General features: G+C 39.6%; 1 protein-coding gene across 1 annotated transcript in view; it reads left to right on the top strand.

Moving 5' to 3' along the window:
- Window positions 1-25329, top strand: part of LOC148646745 (NACHT, LRR and PYD domains-containing protein 3-like) — a 2700574-nt gene that overhangs the window by 2300496 nt on the left and 374749 nt on the right. The gene's annotated exons all lie outside the window — the stretch shown is intronic.

Here is a 25329-nt window from a genome sequence, read left to right as displayed (position 1 = left end):
CAAGGTGAGTCAGCCTATGGTGGCCTCAAAAGGCCAAACCTAACCCCAGTTCTCAAGGGTTATTTATGGAAAGGGGAAAACCACTTTCAAGTAGAGAAATGGTTTGCTCCAGAGGGGGAGGGCCTTACAAGCTATTTAAGCTGGCTCATCAGCTCAAGAGGTTGTTGGTTGTTGTTGATGAACTAGAGAACTAGAGAACTAGAGAACTAGAGAACATACCTTTATTTGAATAATTAGTTTTGTTTTCTGGTTTGGGGGACTGGGAGCACTGTAAATAGACTGCACTTGTTTGCTTGGGTGCTTTTGCAGCGGAGCCAGTTTGGAAAGACAGACCTACTTTGGCCTTGCTCGGGCCATTGTGTGACAATATACAGGGAATTCAAGGTGAAGGTTGTTGTTGGGATTTGAATAGCGTGCAGGGAGGGAAAGATTTGCAATGTAATTATTCTTTCTTCTCAAGTTTTAATGCTTTTAGGCCATATGATCCACATCACTTAGGTTGAGAACGATCACAATTGTTTATAGCCATTCCTTCACCCTGTGGGGATAACAGGAGTTTTATAGTTTCTCCAGGTTTGTGATGGTGCCAAGTAAAACAAGGGGTTGGTGTATTATTAATAATATATTTATATATAAATAATAAAATATACCTCAGATGCTTATTATAAACAGTTTCACATTTGAAACATTTAAAATGACATTTCTGCTAATTACAAATCTTCTTGTATTAATTTATTTGCTACTCGCCACGAGTACAGACAACAAGTGTCCATGTGAAGACACTGATAAAAGTCATTGTTGCTGTGTGTTCTGTTGCCATGAAGGACAGCTTTCAGTCATGAAGTGTTAAACTCACAGGGCTATAAACACTCCCAGAGCACTGAACCATGTGCTGCCAATGTAAAGTGTCTTCCTTAATTAATTAACCAAGCTGTGCTGTAAACACATGTATGCACTGAGGTCTGTGAAGAAATGTCTGCTGGAACCTGGTTCTGCCTCATTATCAACAAACACAACTTCATAGCAGGAATATTCAAGGAGTTCCTTTTGTAAACAAACCTGAGGGCTCAGTTTACCTCATGCTTTCCTGCAGATGTAGTTCATGTTACCTGATGGCATTTAATGATGTTGTTGTATTCCAATGACATGTGATAGTTACATAGATATTTTGCTCATTGTTTTGGTTAGTGCTGCCTATCAGGCAACACCAGGTTAGATTATAAAATATAATGCAGTTTTCCAGTAATTCCAGTAGAGGTCACTGTTGCAAGATAGAAATACACTGACTTTCAGTACTTTGGCTCCCCTTCTCTTACACTTTTTTTTCAAAGTGGCTCATCTTAGTCAACAAATAATGATACAAAATAGACTTCAGATCCACACACAGATCACATTTCTGATTTTATGGGTTATATACTGATAAGTATCAGATTTAGTATTGTATATTGATCTATTTATGTATATTTACTCTATATTGATATACTGAAGTGTATTACATTGTAGTCAATGATTAAATTTATTTACAAAAAAATGAAAGTGAGAGTTTTAATGGTGTAGTGGAGGTGTGAATACAGTTTGCACTGATTGACAACTGTTAGATGTTTGAAGGCCGCAATGTCTCACAAATACATGAAAGCAAGCTATTTGTAGGTAGAAAGGACTACAGTATTTAGATACAGTATACACTTCTGATACAGTTAATATTTAAAATCTAAATCCTCATTGCTTAAACTAGTCATCTACAGTTTCCATGACATGTGAAGCATCCTGGAAACACTCCTGCAGTCAAACTACATCTGTGGTACCAGTCGCACTTTTTAGATACTGAATGAGAAGTTTAAACACTGGTGAAGGAACTAAACAAGCAAAAGGCCACAAAGAGATTGAACTGACACCAGCAGGGTTTGGGGAGCTCTGTACCTGGTTTGTCAGAGAAACACAGAGACACAGTCTGATAAATTTCAATTCTCCCATGTGAGCAATTCCTTCCAACAACACAACAACTGACAGATTTCCCCCCCAATCCTCTATCTAAGATGAGATGTGTAATGACATATTTCTGGAGCACAGATATGTACAGATGCAGCCATTCAAAATGCGCGGGCGATACCGCATTATTTTCTGGTACACTGTACGCAGTCTACCGCGAGTTACCGGTAAATACCGCTAGCAAAATAATAGTATCCGGAATTTCCGCAAGCTCTCATGTTTGAGCTGTAGCCATCAAAGTCTTTAACGAAGATATTACTAATAGTATTAATAATAAATGACCTTGGACTAGCTGTAAACTCAAAGTATTGCCCTGGTCCACATTCTTTTTTTCATTGACTGTCTTTGTAAAAGTAACACCACAGCATTTCGCAATCACGCATTTTTTTTCCAATCATGCAAAGTACAGTTATTTTTGAGAATCGATTCACCATGCCTTTCACATGCTCATAAAAGAGATTGATTTAGGAACATAAACATATTACCGTATGCAAACTGTACTGTATACAGTATGTATATGTATATTTAATGTCATACTGTGCCCGTTTAAGTATTGAATATTTATATGGAATTTTACCACTGAAGGGAAATCTTAGTGCCTGAGCATAAAAAGAATAAGAGCATACTGCAACGCATGTGAAGGCCATAAACGATATTAATTTTGGAACATAAACATACAGTATATGGCTGGTCTCGGTACTTTAAAGAAAACATACACGAAACATGGTTTCATTATGACCAGAATCGGTCTTGAGATATTTTTAACTTGATTTACAGTATTTGAGAGGTATGTCTTGACACCGATACTACGTAAATACTGCTCACGTATATGTTTCTAGGTTTATATTATGCATTTCATACAGTCAAATTACTTTTGAGCAACTGATAAGAAGCACGAAACGGTATGCCCAGGGCGTTCTAGTTTTCGTTTTGTTTTAATGCAGTGCAGTGGATTGATTAGAGATATCAAGTACATACAAGTCATTTTTTAAATGTTGTAGTTCGTCTTGTAAAAATGTTACGAGTACATCATCTGTCAACAATTACCCAGGTTCTGTTTTCATATTGCGGATTTTGGTTACGTAATATTATTTTCTAATTTCACGTTGTGAATATATGATTTGGGCAAACAGAGCCGCAAAGAAGTACATTATGGGTTGTTGTTTTTTTTTTTGCAGTTTTATCTAGAACAAGTGATGCTTAAACCTTTGTCTGATTCTTGTGAAACTATCCACACGACAGTTACAGTACCTACAGTAGGAGTTGACTTCAGTGATGTCACTGATGGGATGTTTCTAAAAATCCATCCTCTGTAAAACGTCTTCTCTAGTTGTCCTGCATATGTATTCGCTAATGAAGCTGTGTGTTCTGAGCCTGGTTCTCTACATTTCTGTATGAACCAGCTTAGAGGGCTAAAGACAGCTTGTGTTTAAATTGAGTGTAAGGTAATTTATGCTTCTAAAGTCATGGTCAGCATTTATTATTGTACTGTGCTGTAAACTTGTTCTGTGCCTAATTACATTATTTTATAGCTTTATCAAATCTGTACATTGTCTGTCGATAATGTTTCTGTAGTGCTTTTTCAGCCCTCAGCATGTGACCGCGCTGGTGGTGCTGTGTGTTAGTTTCCTGACTCCCATGTCACATGGTCTGTGATTGAATCCCATGGAACTATGACTTTATTTTTTAACAAATATTTCTTTGAAAAAATGAAATGTTTCCCTTGGTCAGAGATTAAATAAAACCTCACTCGCACCAAACAAATTTATATTTCTAAATATCACAACATGATCGAATTTAAGTCTTTTTAATAACAATGAATAGTCACCTATGTGTTACAAAATAAACATTTATATTGATTTGAATCGCGTTTTGATTTTAATCGTAAACGCGTGTTTAAATATATGTGTTTAAAGGCAATATACTGTATAAAAGCGCTGATTCTTATGGAATGTGTTCCGCCGGGGATTCAAAAAAATTATTTTTTTTAATCGCGTATCTAAGGAAAATTGCAGTATAACTTTGTTCATGCACAAACAGTGGCATGTTACATTATAATCTGGGTGTCTCCTCTTGCCAGAAAGCTCTAAATTGCATTTTGAGTGTGGTTTTTGACTTTTTTTAAATTGCAACCCATAAATAAAGCTGATGCAGTTTAGCCTTACTGTATTCTAAACTGTATTACAACAGCACATTGGATAATGCAACGTAAATTGCAAAAATGCACTTGGAATCTGTCCAAGCCCTACTACGAAAATTATTTAAACTGCAACACTTATCATTCATCTTTAAATAAACTTTATTTTATATAGCGTTTTAAGCGAATAGGTAATTAGATTGCTCATAAACCTAATCGCTTTTTCTACATAAACACAGCGTGATTGCTCTCTGAAAATGCTTTTCCTTTATATTTTGGCTCAGATTTCAACTATAGATCGTATTATTATAAACTTTCTTGGAAAAATGTCTTTTGTGTAAACCATGTTTGCTATTAATTCATTTAGGACTAAAATACGTTCATTGTCTTCCAATCGAGTCGAGTTGACATTGGAAGCTTGCCATGCCCGGACTGTTACACCAACGCATTAGCATGTTAAAGCGATTTCATTGAGGAGCCTAGCTACTAGTTAACACTGTACTTCCTACTTTGAAAATACCTGTGAAACCGGTTTAATTCGTCACAGCCAGCACTCCGGCAGAGAGGGGGGTTGTACTCGTTAATGTCCGATGACATACAAGTGGAAAGATTACAGATTTTAATCGTCTTTTTTCTGAACCAGGGAAAATCTGATCATGTTTCTCTATAACAATAATAAAAAACTTTATTTTACATTATTTTACATATCCCGCTTACACATCGCACGACTTTAATAAATCTATTCTTTATTAATACTAAATAAATAATACTAAAGATACTACAGCAAAGAGGTCACTTGATTTTTGGAATAATTCCAAATACCACAATGATCCACTGGTATCCCTGAAGTCTGTTTAGTCCATAATCTTCCAAATACAATCACTAAGCAATTATAAGAATTATACCATCCTATTTCTTTGTGATGTCCTGTAAAAACTAAACCTATTTTTATAAGGCTTTTACTCAAAAGATTTCCAAACACACAAAGCATTTGTGAAGTACTATAGTATTTCTAAAGGTTACTGGTACAACATCAATCATTAAAGCTTAACAATAAAGTTTAGATTGCTGACTATGGCCTAACTACATTAACTAACTGCAATGCAACAGTAGACATTTTACAAGTAAGAATATCTGGTTGAATTTTTGCATTTGTAGCCAATTTAATGCGAGAGATTTTAAGTTTTAACAGAAGAAAACTACGAATATGAAAACAGCCATAGCAACAAAAAATACTGTGCAAATATCAAAAGGCTACTTCTGTAATGAAATAATGATCACAGTAGAAACCAGACACTGTTTACACCATATTGTTAAGAAAGACTCAAGACAGAAATGTTAATGTACAGCTGGAAAAAAACACTTCTAAAACGACAGTGAAGGCTGCAACATTACGCCCATGCTTTTCCACACTTGTAAGGATAACCTTAAAACTTAGGCTGTTGAGTCCAATCAATTAAAGCTGGAGTTCTGCAGGTTGTACAGGCTTAAAAGGTAGATCGGTAGTTTATCTGCAATATAGTCCAGTACTTTAGGTGTTTCTTGGTTTAATTTTCCTGCTTATTAATGCTTACTTTCCTACATTTCCAATGCAGTTCACTATCATTATACACAAAAGCCAAACCATAAACTTTGAAGCTAGCAGACTTCAAGAAAACACCTGTTGGTGTTAAGTGGTGAGGTTTTATTATAATCTAAGGTATGAAAACAAACTAGCTACATTTTTAACACACTTTATAATACACCACTTTTTTGTTGTATCCCAAGTGATTTGAAGCATTTCTGTTTTAATTGAACTTCTAGAGTTATTTCTCCAATGTTTAGGAGGATATCGCCATAATAAGGGCATGCTTGTCATATGCTAAAAGAATAGCTTATACAGGAAAGGCAAAGTCTGTTTTTTTTTAAAAAGCTCCTTTAAAGCCTGTGCCCCAGAAAGTCCATTTATGTTGAGCTGTGAAAGTGCTTTACAGTAAAAACCTTGTGTAAATGGTTAAAAGCAATGATCCAGGGACCAAAGGTGATTCGGGAGCCTAGAACCAATATTTGTGTGCTCGGTGCAGTCGGATGTTGAAATTTGTTCCCTGTTTTTGAAAAAGTCCCACTGTATGCTGTTCCTTTTATTTACAATAAGAATCTAGGAACCTCTAGGAGACATCAACTGCAAAGTGACATGACTGAGAGCCTCTTGAGTCCTGTAGATACAGGGTACCTCATAATTTTAATGAACTCAAATGTGTACTGTACGTGTAAAACTGAAGCTGACCTAACAACCATCCCCTTTTCTGCAGAGTGTGTTTAATTGTACTGTTTCAGCACATCAGTTTTTTTTTTATTTTTTTAAATAAAGCCTTTAGACAATTAGGAGGTACTGGTATTCACAAGGTAGAAGGTGGTGTTTTCAGAGGCTTAAAGGTTACTGTTATACCTAATGATTAAATACTTGATGAGACATTTTTTTACTGCATTGTTTATGTATGATCTGTGTATCTCAGCTGAAAAGCTGAGATAAAATAAGATGTATGCATATAAATAACTGGACCTCAAATAGCAGACCGTATGAGCAATACTGTACGTATTTATTTAAAATATTTATAGCTCCTCTGGAAAGTTGTTGGGGGAAAAAAACCTCACTCGCACCAAACAAATTTATATTTCTAAATTTCACAACATGTTCAAATTTAAGTCATTTTAATAACAATGAATAGTCACCTAGGCGTAACAATATAAACATTTATATTGATTTAAATCGCGTTTAAATCGCCTTTATTTAAAACCCATAAACAAAGCTGATGCTGTTTTGACTTTTAATTATTTAAAACTGTATTACAGCAGCACAATGCACAATGCAACGTAAATCGCTTTCTTTGTCTTCTGTGTAATAATGTTCACCTCTCTGTCCAGCAAATTAACAATAGTAATAATAATGAACTTTATTGTATATGGCGCCTTTAAAGGTGGCTCCTCAAAGCGCTTTACAGGTTAAAAACAATAACAACAATACTGTTAGGCTGGGCAAACGATTTTTTTTTTTAAGAAATACAAAATGAGATATAATGATGCGTTCCGGCTTAGACATTAACGAAGAGCATAACACGTGGGTGGCGTAGAGGTCGGCTCTGGCTTTCCCATCTACTGTATACATTGCAAGTACAACCCCCCTCTCTGCAGGAGTGCTGGCTGTGACGAATTAAACTGGTTTCAAAGCGAAAGACACCTCCCCCCCCTCAAAAACCCAGTAAGTACAGTGCTAGTTAAGAAAGGCTAGGCTCCTCAATGAAATCGCTTTAACATGCTAATACGTTGGTGTAACAGTCCGGGCGTGGCAAGCTTCTAATTTCAACCCAACCACGGCGAAAGGAACCCTTCTTTCATTTGAAGACATACATTACTCTGCTCTCCTCCCCACTGATAGCTGATGTGTGGTGAGCGTTCTGGCGCACTATGGCTGCCGTCGCATCATCCAGGTGGATGCTGCACATTGGTGGTGGTGGAGGGGAGTCCCCATTACCTGTAAAGCGCTTTGAGTGGAGTGTCCAGAAAAGCGCTATATAAGTGTAAGCAATTATTATTATTATTATTAAGACAATGAACATATTTTAGCCCTGAATGAATTAATAGCAAACATGGTTTACATAAAATACATTTTTCCAAGAAAGTTTAGCCTTTGTCACTAATGAAACAAAGGTCACTAGCCTTTGTCACTAATGAAACCACTAAATAAAGACATAAATATAAAAATCTTAAGATTTTTAAAATACATGACTTTGCTAAAATTTATTTGAAAATAAAAACGATTACAAACGCCAGGGGAGAGAGAGAACAGGGGAGGGATGTTGGGTTTGCATAAGGGGCGGGGCTATGGAAATGAGGTCTGTTTGGGAATGTGTAGTTACAAGTTCTGGCTGTTTGTGAATTATCGTTGTTGAGTATGGAGTGTTGAGGTATTGATTTTGTGTAATGCTTTATGTTGAAAATTGAGGTGGATTTTGTTTATGATAAAGAGGATAAACTGGCATGGGAGGAGGGTTTGGTTTTGCATAAGGGGCGGGATTATGATAATTGAAGGAATTTGCGAGAGTATAATGGTTTGATATATTTGATTTTGTATTGTGGTTGTTATCTATGTTTTTGGTTGGTATTATGTTTATATGGTTGTTTTTTTTTGGTTGGTTGTTATTATGGTTATTAATAATACGATCTATAGTTGAAATCTGAGCCTAAATAAAAAGAAAAAGCAAGTGATTAGGTTTATGAGCAACGCTATATAAAATAAAGTTTATTATTAATTTGCTGGACAGAGCGTTGAACATTATTATGCATAAGACAAAGATAACGATCCTGATCAGTTTAGAAATCTGTGTACGCTGTAAGGTTTTTACTTCTTAAACTTTTAAAATACACGTTTCGAATAGAAAGAAATCCTCTTCCTGGTACAGTCGCATGAAGAGAGAGGCGAAACAGCCCTACACAGCCCTGTCGCAGTACACAAATATAATCATATCGTTATTAAATTCTTTAGATACGCGATTCCATATTATATTAGCAGAAAAGCTTAAAACTACCACTTTTTCACACGCTATTGTAGCGGCGAGGCTTAATAATAAGGCAGAATTAAGTGTTTCTGAGCTTCCCAAATGAGGCCCCATTTCTCTGTTCATCTCTGTGGTGCAGCCACAGAGAAACTATTCATGCAAGATGTTTTCTTTTGATAAGGACAGCTCCCAAAGGGGGATGCACTTAGCTAAGCCTGGCTATCATGATCAATGGTCATCCATTGGCGCCTATCTGTTTAGGGAGTGCCAGTTGGACATCTGGACTGCATTACTAAGTGTCAGGAGTAAGTGACTCATATCTCACCTTGATCAACCAATCAGGGACCGGTAGGGCCGAGTAACCCACGTGGGACTCTGATGCCCATGGAACTTTCAGCCAATCAATGAGCTGAAGTTCCTCCAGGTAAAAACAGGGAACACAGAGAGCCTGAGAGATTCAGATTCAGATTCAGATTCAGATTCAACAATTCTAAAGGGAATTCAAAGGAGAATTCCAGGGCAGGACGGCCCAGGAGCAGAAGGCTCCCAAGGGCAGGACATTCTCGCAGCGCGCCTCCTGACTATCCTGAGACTCAGCCCGGACAACCACGGAACGGCCAGTGTGTTCGAGTGCCAGAACTTTCCTTTGTTCTAAGAGTCTAGAGTGGAGGTTGCCAGAGAGTAACCAGCAGCAGGCCTCGTGAACAGGTCGGAACTGTGGACAGCTGAATTACTATTCAGAACTAACTCTTCATCAGGAACAAACCGGTCCTCTTCCTGACTTGCTGGGACCCACAGTCATCTTTTCTCCTGTGCACAAACTTTGCTAGTTAAAGCCAACAGTGAGCATCAGCAGCGCACCGTCGCAAGCTGCATAGCACAGCCTGGCACCGAGCCAGAGAGCGCGGATTGGACTGCAACAGCCTGCAACTGTTTCTTTGTGCCCGCAGGAGATCTGAATCCCCAAAGATTGGATGAGTATTCAACTTCAATGCATTACAGCTCGAGAATTCAATTGTTATCCAAACCAGTTGATATCAATTTAATTCCTAAGAGTTATGTACTTGCTTTGAGTATCTAATGTAGAAGTTGTAACCAAGTTCACTTTACGAAACGGTCTTAATGAATGAAATACTGAACGTATGTCCTCTTGATATGTATAACTCTTTGTAACTGACCGAATATACCTTTTGTATTCTGATAACCCTCTCGATAAGATCTGTTAGGTTTATATGCATATTCTATGTATTAATAAATGTATCCTCGTGTATTAGTACCGGTGTGTGTGCGTTGTTTGAGTTATATCGCATGGTTGGATTCTAAAGCCATCAAAAGAATCAACTTTGTGATTTACTGCTACAATTAATAATTGTCTCAGTAAATGCCCAAACCCTACAGAACTGGTGCCTTCAGAGAGCCACTATGATTACATATTTGGCGTCCCTGAACCGGTTTTCCCTACATTATTTGGCGTCCCTGGGTCGGCTTAATCTACACTATTTCACATGTTAGTTAAATACTTCGATGCTTAAAATGTTTAGGGAGAAATGGAATACCGGTGTGTATTTTTCCTTTAAAGTACCGATTCCTGGAATCTGACTGGCTGACACCCTTCTGAAGTGGTTCCATAAGATCTGGTATACGGAAAAGAAAGCGTTGATAAAAAAGCCTGGATTCCCATGTATCTCAGAGAGCCAGTGATCAGAAAAAGGAACAGCTGTTACACCCAGGTTTTACGCTCTCTCTCTGTTGAATGAATGAAAGCATTTTATTAAAAACGCGTTTGCGTTTGTGTGGGTATTTACCTTGTAATCTGTGGTTTACATCTACTGTATTGTTTTGAGATGCCACTTTTAAAGGTGATATGTAAAATCAAGTTTTTTATTATTGTTATAGAGAAACATGATCAGATTTTCCCTGGTTCAGAAAAAAGACGATTAAAATCTGTAATCTTTGCACTTGTACAATAATTCATCGGAAAATACAATCAGTTTCTGCTTTGTGTAAGGATGGTGTCAAAAAGTAATCTAAGTGGTGAGAAAGCTGTGCTCCTCAAAGCGTTTTACAGGATAAAAACAACAACAATAGTGGCTGGGCAAACGATTTTTTTTTTATAGAAATACAAAATGAGATACTGTATAATGATGTGCATGAACAAAGTTATACTGCTATTTTCCTTAGATACGCGATTAAAAAAAATAAATTTTTTGAATCCCCAGCAGAACACATTCCATAAGAATCAGCGCTTTTATACAGTATATCGCCTTTAAACACATATATTTAAACACGCGTTTACGATTTAAATCAAAACGCGATTCAAATCAATATAAATATTTATTTTGTAACGCATAGGTGACTATTCATTGTTATTAAAAAGACTTAAATCCGATCATGTTGTGATATTTAGAAATATAAATTTGTTTGGTGCGAGTGAGGTTTTATTTAATCTCTGACCAAGGGAAACGTTTCATTTTTTCAAAGAAATGTTTGTTTAAAAAAAGCCTCATAGTTCCAGTGGGATTCGATCACAGACCATGTAACATGGGAGTCAGGAACCTAACCCACAGCGCCACCGGCACAGTCACGTGAAGTGTGCTGAAAAAGCACTACAGAAACATTATCGACAGACAATGTACAGCGTGTACTATTCTTGTGTTGCGGTACGTGAATATAATTATATCGTTATTAATTTCTTTAGATAAGTGATTCCATATTATATTCCCTTTTAATCAAATTCTAAAAGTATGCTTGTTGACTCTGGTATCTCGTTAGTTAAAGACTTCGATGCTTAAAATGTTTAGGGAGAAATGGAATACTGGTGTGTATTTTTTCTTTAAAGTACCAAGACCAGCCATATACTGTATGTTTATGTTCCAAAATTAATATCGTTTATGGCCTTCACACACGTTACAGTATGCTCCTATTCTTTTTATGCTCAGATACTAAGATTTCCCTTCAGTGGTAAAATTCAATATCTACAACGGGCACAGCAAAGACGTTTACTGTAAGTCTTTCTACGACAGACCAACGGACCACGAGTGCCCCTGTCGGTCAACCAATCACGTACCGCGGTACCGCGCGTCATCTTGCGTCACAATGCGTGACGCCATAGCCAATTACCTCCGGTACGTGTCTGTAACGCGCACTTTGAATGGCTGCATCTGTATTTCTACAATGTGAACTACTATACAGATATCAGTCACCGCTAACCTCTCAGAGCCCCGGTTCAGCACAGCTGCAGGGAGAGGTCCCAGTCAGAGCCCAGGAACTAGGAATCCTTAGGGAGCTCAGGCTAACGGAGTGAGGATCTCCAGGCATGGGAACAGAATTATGATGCCTGGCTCCCTAGGAAGGAATAAAAAGGATCTGCTGGGGAGCTGGAAGAAGAGGGAAAGAAAGTAACCCAGACAGCCAGAGAGAAAGGGGTGATGAAAAGAAAAGAGTCTGATGTAATAACAGAGGCTGGCCAGAGCTGTAGTCAGACTATAAAACATCCTGCAAAACTGCTGGGATTCAGAGCACCACAGGGATACACCTTGTGTGTCTTTGGTGTTCTCTGGCCTTTGTTATATGACTTAAAACCCTTTTCAAACCATCGCTGATCTGTGCTGTAACTTGTTGCATCTCTGCGGAGTGTATGGCATAAGAACTTATTCTAGTATAACTGTGAAACGTAAAAATGCCAAAGAAGCCTTTTACATTTCTTTTCTTATTCACTTTGATAATCTAAGATGAATGATTTTTAAAAAATTGAACTAATGTCATTGCATTTCCTCCAGCACCAGCACATACAAACTCCACACCAGATTCAGAATTGAACCCAGGGCACCAGCACTGCAAAACAGCAATAGTAACCACTGTGCCATCATGTCTACTGTATTAACTTAGATACATTAGAAATGTATGTGTCAAAATGGAAAATAACCAAAATCTACAGTACTTACAAATATATTCAAATATAATATGCTGTAGATTTGTACATTATGTACAAACCCAGTGTTGTTCAGTTCTCCTGTAGCAGCTCAGCAGTTCTTCTCAGTCTCAGACCTGCTGATGAGCCAGCGTAGCTCCTGTAGAGCTGAGGGAGGTTTTTGTACAGACGTGTATCACTGTGTGAGAGGCCAGCCGTTACTCTGCTGACAGTAATAATCTCCTGCATCTTCAGCCTGGACTCCAGTGATTTTCAGTGTGAAGACTGTCCCAGAATAACTGCCACTGTATCGTTCAGGAACCCCAGACTGGTGGTTTGTTGCATAATAAACCAGGAGCTGTGAAGCCTGACCAGGTTTGTGCAGGTACCAGTTCAGGTAGCTGCTGCTAACAGACTGACTGGCTGTACAGCTGATAGAGACAGAGCTTACTGGGAGAACAGCCTGAGCAGGAGACTGAGTCAGAACAATCTGTCCACTGGATCCTGGAGAGGGAGTAATTATAGCTAAGAAAATATTAATAATTGATCATTATACACATTTACAGTATGTATTCCTTTACATGAGAAAATAATTGCTATAATTTTCATTCATTTATCAGTAAGTTTTATTGTATCACAATATTCAGAATGAATCACAGAACCACAGAATGTAAGAATTCTCTTTTATCCTCAGCTTGAGCAAAGAGCCCCAGTGTCCCCAGCAGTAGAATCAGTGGCATCATTGTCCTGTGTGTCAGTGACTCTGAAAGGGCTGAACAGTGACTGATCCACACTGTGAGTCTTAAAGTGTTTGGAGCAGTGAGGCGGCACAGGTATGCAAAGCTCCTTCCCGTATACAAATCCTGTCACAGACAGTTAGATGAGATCTGAGCTGTGAAAACAGATGGGGCTTGTTAGGGTTTTGTGTCAGTGTGTCATATTTTGCTCTGTTTATCCCAGTCAAAGATGGGTTACTAATCTCTGAAATTTCAAACATTTATTTCACTTATTTCACTAATTTGTTTTTACTGTGTAAATAATTTACTAACATCATTTTACTAACTATCTTGCCTGAATAATGGAAAATGTTAATGTTTTGCTCTGTTTATTCCAGTAAAAGATGGGTTACTAATCTCTAACATGCTGAAAAACACAACTTATTTTAATATATATATATAACATATAATAATAGCAAACACTGGAAAAGCCAGTGGAAGAATACAGGATGTTCTGGTAGACTGAGGGTTAGCACTGTGACAGGACTGTCATACAGATGGGCAGTGAAATATAGGATGTTAAATTAATGAGCTATTAGCTCACCGTCATCATCACTGCTGGATAAATGACCACTATCTGACATCTTTCCCTCTTCTTTTTCACAACTCTTCTTCTTTCTTCTTGGTGTCCCCTTGACGATCTGAGTCTGCTTGCTTTTATAAAGAACAATCCAACCTGTTTTGAAATCTGCTAACAGGAAATAATAAAACAAAGAAGACAATCTCAGGCCACTCTGGCGAGTTAGCTGTGCTGTAAAAGTTAAAAATACAGGGCTCACTGGTGCTGAGATATGACACATCTAAAGCCCCTGAGACACTGGCTGACACTGAGGCCTTCTAACTGATTGTGAGAGAATTGTCCAAAGATTGTTTAAAGATTTCTGCAGCTCATCAAGTTAAATAGCTCAGCAGATCTCTGTATTGCTTAATGTGAAGATCAGGACAGCACTTGAACCATGTGCACACAGAGGAATACCTAGGGAACCATTATTGTTTTGGAGACTGAGTGATCTGGGTCAATTGCAATGAACATCCTGAGTTAACATGGTGCTGCATACTGTATGAGTGGAGTACTTGCTAGTACTGTCTCGGGATTATCTCCAGCAGCCTGCTCAATTATGATGTAGAACCCCTGGAATAAATGAGATCCCATTCTTAGTATAGTACTGAGGATTAAGCCATTGTTTTGCCAAGCACAAGCTGTAAAGGGCCCAGATTCTGAATGCTTTAATCACTTGTACTAGTATGCTAACATGTGGGGCATCATTAATATATATATATATGTACTTAAAGGCTAATATAAGTGACTATTGAAGTATCTTTAAAAATCTGGATACAATGAGAAATGCTTGGCTTGTGTCAACATTACCAGGTCTCAGAGCTTCAAAGCAAGGAGATATTTTCAGAGATATGGGGATGCGAGATTCAGTCATCAAAGCAATTGTGTAGTTTACTGTAGGAAACCTTAATTGAGTTCTTGGTAAATCACTCGTTGTGTCATCAATAATCCAGTAACACTGCTTATAAAACAAACAGGTGCAGAGAAAGGCAGAGAGAAAAAAGACACAGAGCAGGACAGGAGGAGAGTTCCTTCTCCAGATTATCTGGAATAACTGGAAGGGGTGTTAGTGGGACGATTAGGGGGTGCTTACCATTTGGTTTGTGTGAGTCCTAATGCCCCAGTGTAGTGTCAAGGACAGTATACTGTAAAAATGTGCTGTCTCATGATCCACGGGGGGTTACACATTGGTGGTAGAAGAGAGTCCTCATTAACTGTAGAGCGCATTGAGTGGAGTGTCCAAAAAAGCTCAATGAAAGTATATGAGATTTGAGAACATGTCTCTGGGTCCACAACACCCACCACTCTACAAAGAGGTCTTGTGTGGACCTGAAAATAACAAAATCTCAAGTGTCGCATGAGGCTTTTAACCTAGCACCAAAGTAGAACTGCAGATGTGCATCAAAATATCTCTTACCAGCTGAGCTAAAACTTCCTAATGCTCATGAGATTGTACATCCTTTCCCACCGTTTGACATGTGTGGGTACATGCAGGGCGTGCAGTCTACAGCCCTAACTACAGAGATAATAGCCCAAAGAAACCACAGAGAGGCAGGCAAGAGGCGTTAGTGTTAGTGGAGGAGTGGGACATCCCCAGACAAGATGGCACAGAGATTCTTTTGAAGAGTAATCACACCAATGATTCGGAGAAATGGCAACACTCCTCACACTGTGAGAGGTGTGTAGACGTGCAGGAACACAGGTCTGCAAGCCAAAGTACAGAAGAAATATTCCACAGAAACCACAGAGAGAAGAGCTGTGCACAATGTGCTTCCCTTGCTCTGAGAATGAAAGTGAAACAGGAGTGGTGTGTGACAGTTACTAGCCTACTGTCTCACATTTAGTACTTTGAAGTTTACAATTGTATTGAAAACCCTGCACTTATCTAGTTTTAAATGTAATCCTCCAAGTGCCCTCTCAGTTTCAAATTAATCTAAATCTTTCTGCATTTAATTTGCTGCCTGTCGACGACTTGTTAATTTTTCTATGAACTAGCCTTAATTTGCTAACTGTACCAGAGTCTACAGTATGTCAGGAATATGACTCCTGCCTTATGTTTCAGACAGAATTCACAATACAGCATTTAACTCCTGCCAAACATTAAACATCCTCAGCATTTAGATATACACTATCAGTTATACTTCAGCTGCTATCTCTTAGCTTATCTCCCTGCATCAACAAGATTCAGTTCTCCAGCTCATGCTCAGGGCCATGAGGCACCAATAGAGACGGACAGTCCTTTTCCTGTATGACATCTTCTCTGCAGCTGATAGTCTTACTGTCCTGTCTCTACCAGTTCTCGTTGTCAGCAGGGCTGGTTTGGGGTCAACAGACTGCACTTCTCATCATTGTTTTTATGAAAATTATGCCTTTAGATATAAATATTGCTGTTATCATGTTCAACAAGAAAGCATTGTGGATCTTTGTCTTTTACAGTGTAATTAACAAGACTGACAGGAATTCTAAAACTCTGCTCTATACTGAAGGACATGAAGAAGTCAATCAAATGTTTCAAGGTCACTCACCCATCTAGATGAGTACTCTGTGTCCCCCAAGTGTTTGATACCCTGTCACTTTGAGAGGCCTGTGCCAGCTTTGAGCTCTCACTGGTGTTTGTGCCAAAATTCATGCAGCAACACAGCGCTGGGACTGTCCTGCAGGACAGACACACTGCTGGGGTCTTCCAGCTCTTACAGTATATACAGTATAGACACGTCATACAGGAGACTGTCTTGTGCAGAGTTTTATCTGTATTCAGCTCATTACAAACAGTAACACAGAGCTGGGACTGTCCTACAAGATTTACCAGCTCTCATGTATAAAACACATACCTATGATACAGGAGACAGTCAGTGCAGGTTCAGTCTGTTCCTCTCTCTCAAGTGCATCTCCTGTCCTGTTGTGTGTGTTTATTGCTGAGAAATGTTCTGTTAACTCCTCTGTCTCATTGTGTCTCCTGTCCTCTTGTGTGTGTTTATTACTGAAGGATTTTCTCTTATCTCCTCTCTCTCACTTTGTCCTGCTGTGTTGTGTGTGTTTATTAATGAGGCATTTTCTGTTATCTCCTCTCTCTCACTATGTCTCCTGTCCTGTTGTGTGTTTATATTACTGAGAAAGTCACCAGCTGTTAGGACAGGGGGGCACATCACTGAATGACTGAGTGGAATAGAAGAGATACCACAGGTGCTTGGAAAGGAGAGGTCTTCCTGACCAAACAACATCAACAACAACAGATGCTGTACCAAGGCATCTGAACAGGTGGGTGATTGTGTGGGGACTCACTGGCCTCACTCAGGAGAGGACCTAGGGGATCTGTCTGGAGCTGGATTGGGCTGAGAAGCCTGGGGGTCTCTGTGATGACATGAATTAAACAGGATAAAGAATGCTGGGGCAGCAAGGAACAGTTGCATTCTGGGTTAGCTCAGTGGTAACGCCCAATGGAGAAGTGTGCCCTAAGCCACAGGGCAGGCAAGAGACGTTGGTGTCTGGAGGAGTGGGACATCGCCAAACAAGATGGCAGCTACATTGTTTTGAAGAGTAAACACACCAATGATTCTGAGAAATGACAACACTCTTCACGCTGTGAGAGGTGTGTAGACGTGCAGGAACACAGGTCTGCAAGCCAAAGTACAGAAGAAATAGCCCACAGAAACCATAGAGAGAAGAGATGCACGATGTGTTTCCCTTTCTCTGAGAATGAAAGCGAAACAGGAGTGGTGTGTGACGGTTTCTAGCCTACTGTCTCACATTTAGTACTTTGAAGTTTACAATTGTATTGAAAACCCTGCACTTGTCTAGTTTTAAATGTAATCCTCCAGGTGCCCTCTCACCCACTGATCTGTTGTTCTGGTAGGCGAACTGCAAGGGGTCCAGGGACTCTGTGATGGAGGAGTTGATGTGTGACAACACCAGCTTCTCCAGGCATTTCATCACCACAGATGTTAATGTTACTGGGCGGTAATCATTCAGGCATGTCACTTTTGCCTTTTTGGGGGTTGGAACAATAGTGGTTTTTTTAAAGCAGGTGGGGACCATGGACTGTGACAGGGAGGAGTTAAAGATGTCCGTAAACACCGTGGTCAGCTGGGCTGCACATGTCCTCAGAACGCGAGGTGGTATCCCATCAGGCCCTGCAGCCTTACGGATTTTCACCCTGCTCAGAGTCTTCTGCACGTCCTGCTCTGAGAGTTTCCGAACAAACTCGCCCTGCACACTTGGGGTCTTCTCAGCATTGCCCATGTTCAGAGCATCAAAGCGGGCATAGAAATGGTTCAGCTCGTCAGGCAGGGATGTGTTTTTCGTGTCAATCTCCTGGCTGCAGCCCTTGTAGCCTGTGATTGACTGTAATCCCTGCCACAGCCTCCGGGTGTCAGCGCACTGCGTTTCAAGCCGCACTCTGTAGCTCCGTTTGGCGCGTTTTATGGCTTCCTCTAATGCATACCGTGATTTCCTGTACAGCTCTTTGTCCCCCGATTTGAACGCGGTGGATCTATCTTTTTTTTTATTGCGAATGTCGTTGTTGAACCACGGTTTCTGACTGTGAAATGACCTAATTTTCAAGTCCTCACATTAGATACCTGTTAATCTAATCTCATGTGACAGATAATGCAAATTTTACTTTGACATTATTAATCAAAAGTCAAATTTATGTTGTATTTATTAGTGAAGGATTATCTGTTATTGTCTCTTTCAGTGTGTCTCCTGTCCTTTTGTTTGTGTTTATTACTAATGCATTCTCTGAGATCTCTGTGATCTCCTCTCTCATTATGTCTCCTGTCCTGTTATGTGTGTTTATTACTGAATGATTCTCTATCTCCCCTCTCACTTACTGTGTCTCCTGTCCTGGTGTGTGTGTTTCTTAGTAACAGTTTCTCTGTTATCTCCCCTCCCCTCACTGTGTCTCCTTTTCTGTTCTGTGAATTTATTACTTGCCTCCCTTATGTGTCATGGTTGTGTACGTTTGCTTGTGTTGTTCTGTTCATTACATTTGGTAAACTTTAAAAGGCACAAACGTACCTGCAATTGAAGTGCCTGGAATATGCGTTCCTTGAAAGGAATATCATGAAAGAAAGCAAATAGATTAGTGATAAAGAAGATCATGCCAAGAAAATGAGTCCTGTGTTTATATTAAAGAATGCCATTGTCACTTAAATCAGAAACTTAGTGTTTATTGCAAAACAAAACTTTATCTATGTTTTTCTCTGTCACTGCATTTCCTGTCCAGGTGTGTGTGTTTATTACTGAGAAAGCCACCAGCTGTTAAGTAATCTAGAGTAGGCTTGAAGAGTAGGCTTTTTGGAGTAAAAAAATAATAAAAAAATATAATAGATATAATAATAACATAAAACATATAATAATAGCAAACACTGGAAAAGCCAGTGGAAGAATACTGGTATAGCTTACAGGATGTTCTGGTAGACTGAGGGTTAGCACTGTGACAGGACTGTCGTACAGATGGGCAGTGAAATATAGGATGTTAAATTAATGAGCTATTAGCTCACCGTCATCATCACTGCTGGATAAATGACCACTATCTGACATCTGTCCCTCTTCTTTTTCACAACTCTTCTTCTTTTTTCTTGGTGTCCCCTTGACGATCTGAGTCTGCTTGCTTTTATAAAGAACAATCCAACCTGTTTTGAAATCTGCTAACAGGAAATAATAAAACAAAGAAGACAATCTCAGGCCACTCTGGCGAGTTAGCTGTGCTGTAAAAGTTAAAAATACAGGGCTCACTGGTGCTGAGATATGACACATCTAAAGCCCCTGAGACACTGGCTGACACTGAGGCCTTCTAACTGATTGTGAGAGAATTCTCCAAAGATTGTTTAAAGATTTCTGCAGCTCATCAAGTTAAATAGCTCAGCAGATCTCTGTATTGCTTAATGTGAAGATCAGGACAGCACTTGAACCATGTGCACACAGAGGAATACCTAGGGAACCATTATTGCTTTGGAGACTGAGTGATCTGGGTCAATTGCAATGAACATCCTGAGTTAACATGGTGCTGCATACTGTATGAGTGGAGTATTTGCTAGTACTGTCTCGGGATTATCTCCAGCAGCCTGCTCAATTATGATGTAGAACCCCTGGAATAAATGAGATCCCATTCTTAGTATAGTACTGAGGATTAAGCCATTGTTTTGCCAAGCACAAGCTGTAAAGGGCTCAGATTCTGAATGCTTTAATCACTTGTACTAGTATGCTAACATGTGGGGCATCATTAATATATATATATATGTACTTAAAGGCTAATATAAGTGACTATTGAAGTATCTTTAAAAATCTGGATACAATGAGAAATGCTTGGCTTGTGTCAACATTACCAGGTCTCAGAGCTTCAAAGCAAGGAGATATTTTCAGAGATATGGGGATGCGAGATTCAGTCATCAAAGCAATTGTGTAGTTTACTGTAGGAAACCTTAATTGAGTTCTTGGTAAATCACTCGTTGTGTCATCAATAATCCAGTAACACTGCTTATAAAACAAACAGGTGCAGAGAAAGGCAGAGAGAAAAAAGACACAGAGCAGGACAGGAGGAGAGTTCCTTCTCCAGATTATCTGGAATAACTGGAAGGGGTGTTAGTGGGACGATTAGGGGGTGCTTACCATTTGGTTTGTGTGAGTCCTAATGCCCCAGTGTAGTGTCAAGGACAGTATACTGTAAAAATGTGCTGTCTCATGATCCACGGGGGGTTACACATTGGTGGTAGAAGAGAGTCCTCATTAACTGTAGAGCGCATTGAGTGGAGTGTCCAAAAAAGCTCAATGAAAGTATATGAGATTTGAGAACATGTCTCTGGGTCCACAACACCCACCACTCTACAAAGAGGTCTTGTGTGGACCTGAAAATAACAAAATCTCAAGTGCCGCATGAGGCTTTTAACCTAGCACCAAAGTAGAACTGCAGATGTGCATCAAAATATCTCTTACCAGCTGAGCTAAAACTTCCTAATGCTCATGAGATTGTACATCCTTTCCCACCGTTTGACATGTGTGGGTACATGCAGGGCGTGCAGTCTACAGCCCTAACTACAGAGATAATAGCCCAAAGAAACCACAGAGAGGCAGGCAAGAGGCATTAGTGTTAGTGGAGGAGTGGGACATCCCCAGACAAGATGGCACAGAGATTCTTTTGAAGAGTAATCACACCAATGATTCGGAGAAATGGCAACACTCCTCACACTGTGAGAGGTGTGTAGACGTGCAGGAACACAGGTCTGCAAGCCAAAGTACAGAAGAAATATTCCACAGAAACCACAGAGAGAAGAGCTGTGCACAATGTGCTTCCCTTGCTCTGAGAATGAAAGTGAAACAGGAGTGGTGTGTGACAGTTACTAGCCTACTGTCTCACATTTAGTACTTTGAAGTTTACAATTGTATTGAAAACCCTGCACTTATCTAGTTTTAAATGTAATCCTCCAAGTGCCCTCTCAGTTTCAAATTAATCTAAATCTTTCTGCATTTAATTTGCTGCCTGTCGACGACTTGTTAATTTTTCTATGAACTAGCCTTAATTTGCTAACTGTACCAGAGTCTACAGTATGTCAGGAATATGACTCCTGCCTTATGTTTCTGACAGAATTCACAATACAGCATTTAACTCCTGCCAAACATTAAACATCCTCAGCATTTAGATATACACTATCAGTTATACTTCAGCTGCTCTCTCTTAGCTTATCTCCCTGCATCAACAAGATTCAGTTCTCCAGCTCATGCTCAGGGCCATGAGGCACCAATAGAGACGGACAGTCCTTTTCCTGTATGACATCTTCTCTGCAGCTGATAGTCTTACTGTCCTGTCTCTACCAGTTCTCGTTGTCAGCAGGGCTGGTTTGGGGTCAACAGACTGCACTTCTCATCATTGTTTTTATGAAAATTATGCCTTTAGATATAAATATTGCTGTTATCATGTTCAACAAGAAAGCATTGTGGATCTTTGTCTTTTACAGTGTAATTAACAAGACTGACAGGAATTCTAAAACTCTGCTCTATACTGAAGGACATGAAGAAGTCAATCAAATGTTTCAAGGTCACTCACCCATCTAGATGAGTACTCTGTGTCCCCCAAGTGTTTGATACCCTGTCACTTTGAGAGGCCTGTGCCAGCTTTGAGCTCTCACTGGTGTTTGTGCCAAAATTCATGAAGCAACACAGCGCTGGGACTGTCCTGCAGGACAGACACACTGCTGGGGTCTTCCAGCTCTTACAGTATATACAGTATAGACACGTCATACAGGAGACTGTCTTGTGCAGAGTTTTATCTGTATTCAGCTCATTACAAACAGTAACACAGAGCTGGGACTGTCCTACAAGATTTACCAGCTCTCATGTATAAAACACATACCTATGATACAGGAGACAGTCAGTGCAGGTTCAGTCTGTTCCTCTCTCTCAAGTGCATCTCCTGTCCTGTTGTGTGTGTTTATTGCTGAGAAATGTTCTGTTAACTCCTCTGTCTCATTGTGTCTCCTGTCCTCTTGTGTGTGTTTATTACTGAAGGATTTTCTCTTATCTCCTCTCTCTCACTTTGTCCTGCTGTGTTGTGTGTGTTTATTAATGAGGCATTTTCTGTTATCTCCTCTCTCTCACTATGTCTCCTGTCCTGTTGTGTGTTTATATTACTGAGAAAGTCACCAGCTGTTAGGACAGGGGGGCACATCACTGAATGACTGAGTGGAATAGAAGAGATACCACAGGTGCTTGGAAAGGAGAGGTCTTCTTGACCAAACAACATCAACAACAACAGATGCTGTACCAAGGCATCTGAACAGGTAGGTGATTGTGTGGGGACTCACTGGCCTCACACAGGAGAGGACCTAGGGATTCTGTCTGGATCTGGATTGGGCTGAGAAGCCTGGGGGTCTCTGTGATGACATGAATTAAACAGGATAAAGGATGCTGGGGCAGCAAGGAACAGTTGCATTCTGGGTTAGCTCAGTGGTCATGCCCAATGGAGAAGTGTGCCCTGAGCCACAGGGCAGGCAAGAGACGCTTGTGTCTGGAGGAGTGGGACATCGCCAAACAAGATGGCAGCTACATTCTTTTGAAGAGTAAACACACCAATGATTCTGAGAAATGACAACACTCTTCACACTGTGAGAGGTGTGTAGACGTGCAGGAACACAGGTCTGCAAGCCAAAGTACAGAAGAAATAGCCCACAGAAACCACAGAGAGAAGAGATGCACGATGTGTTTCCCTTTCTCTGAGAATGAAAGTGAAACAGGAGTGGTGTGTGACAGTTACTAGCCTACTGTCTCACATTTAGTACTTTGAAGTTTACAATTGTATTGAAAACCCTGCACTTGTCTAGTTTTAAATGTAATCCTCCAGGTGCCCTCTCAGTTTCGAATTAATCTAAATCTTTTTGCATTTAATTTGCTGCCTGTCGACGACTTGCTAATTTTTCTATGAACTGGCCTTAATGTGCTAACTGTACCAGAGTCTATGTCAGGAAGATGACTCCTGCCTTGTGTTTCGGACAGAATTCACAATACAGCATTTAACTCCTGCCAAATTTAGAAATACACTATCAGTTATGCTACAGCTGCTCTCTCTTAGCTTATCTCCCTGCATCTACAAGATTCAGTTCTCCAGCTCATGCTCAGGGCCATGAGGCACCAATAGAGACGGACAGTCCTTTTCCTGTATGACATCTTCTCTGCAGCTGATAGTCTTACTGTCCTGTCTCTACCAGTTCTTGTTGTCAGCAGGGCTGGTTTGGGTTCAACAGACTGCACTTCTTCTCATCATTGTTTTTATTAGAATTATGCCTTTAGATATAAATATCGCTGTTATCAGGTTCAACAAGAAAGCATTGTGGATCTTTGTCTTTTACGGTGTAATTAACAGCACTGACAGCAATACTAAAACTCTGCTCTATACTGAAGGACATGAAGAAGTCAATCAAGTGTTTCAAGGTCAGTCATCCATCTAGATGAGCACTCTGTGCCCCCCATGTGTTTGATACCCTGTCACTTTGAGAGGCCTGTGCCAGCTTTGAGCTCTCACTGGTGTCTGCGCCAGAATTCATGCAGTAACGTAGTGCTCTGACTGTCCTGTAGGACAGACACACTGCTGGGGTCTCACAGCTTTTATATACAGTACAGATACATGTGATTTTGCACTTTTTCTCATCATTGTTTTTATTAGAATTATTCCTTTATATATTAATATCACTGTTATCAGGTTCAACAAGAAATAATTGTAGACCTTTGTCTTTTACGGTGTAATTAACAGGACTGACAGCAATACTAAAACTCTTCTCTTTCCTGAATGACATGAAGAAGTCAATCATGTTTTTCAATGTCACACTTCTCACCCTTCTACATGAACACTCTCTGTCCCCCAAGTGTCCTCCAAGTGTTTGATATCCTGTCACTCTGAGAGGCCTGTGCCTGTTCTGAGCTTTCACTGGTGGCTGTACCACTTCCTGTTGACTTGTACATTCAGAGATGAAGAGAGGTGTGACCTCTCATCCTCTCTCACTCAGCTACTATCCCTAAAACTTGTGTCACTGTAAGATGTTCACACTTCACGTTCTGTTCTCTGCCTCCACTGCTACCTCACTACAGGCAGGGACCAATATTCTACAGGCAGGGACACATATTCTGATTATAACGTAGTTGTTTCTCAGATACAGAGTAGCCCTGTAGCCCTGTATCAGTGCCTCCCAACAAGAGGGGGTTAGAAACATGTACAGTAACGTTATAGCACAGAGCAAAACAGTACCTATGATTTGAAATAAAGCCGTTACTGAGAAATACAGCAAAAGGGCATTTTTTTAAGCAACAAACTGACAAATCTTAAAGATACTGTATTTCATTGCTAGCAACTACTGCTGCAAGCTGTATTGTTGTGCATTTGGTAAATAAACCTTGATTGATTGATTGAGAAAAACCTGCTTCAGGTCTAAAACTGTGACAAGAATTCATCTTCCAGCAGGACAATGACCCAGTCCACCAGGCAAAAGCTATACAGGAGCATCTTAAAAAAGTGTTTATCCTTGAGTGACCCAGTCAATGTCCTGACTTGAATTCTGTTGAAATCTCTGGAAAGACTTCAAAACTGTGTGGATGTGGTCCCCAAGCAACTTTAGAGATTTTCAGCAAATCTGCCTAAAAGAATTGGGAAAAGCTGCAAGAATTCCTAGTGCAAAGTTATCTGAGACACAAAGACTTGATTTAACTGCTGCCAAATATTAAATCCACAGGTACTGTATGAATACTTATTTAATCAAAAGATTTCAATTTTCATCTAAGTTATGGTATCAGTAAAAACTAGGTTTACCCTTAATCATCTACAGTTTGAGTATTCGGGGTTTCAGTAAAACATTACATTTTAAAAACGTGTAAGCATCATTTTATTATTTCATGGAATTGGAAGCTGTAGGAAAGGTATGAACACTTTTGCGAAGCACTGT

Source organism: Lepisosteus platostomus, chromosome 16 (genome assembly GCF_059453375.1).
Source record: "Lepisosteus platostomus isolate fLepPlt1 chromosome 16, fLepPlt1.hap1, whole genome shotgun sequence".
NCBI classification, from domain to species: Eukaryota; Metazoa; Chordata; class Actinopteri; order Semionotiformes; family Lepisosteidae; genus Lepisosteus; species Lepisosteus platostomus.
This window is presented reverse-complemented; position numbering and strand designations above follow the sequence as displayed.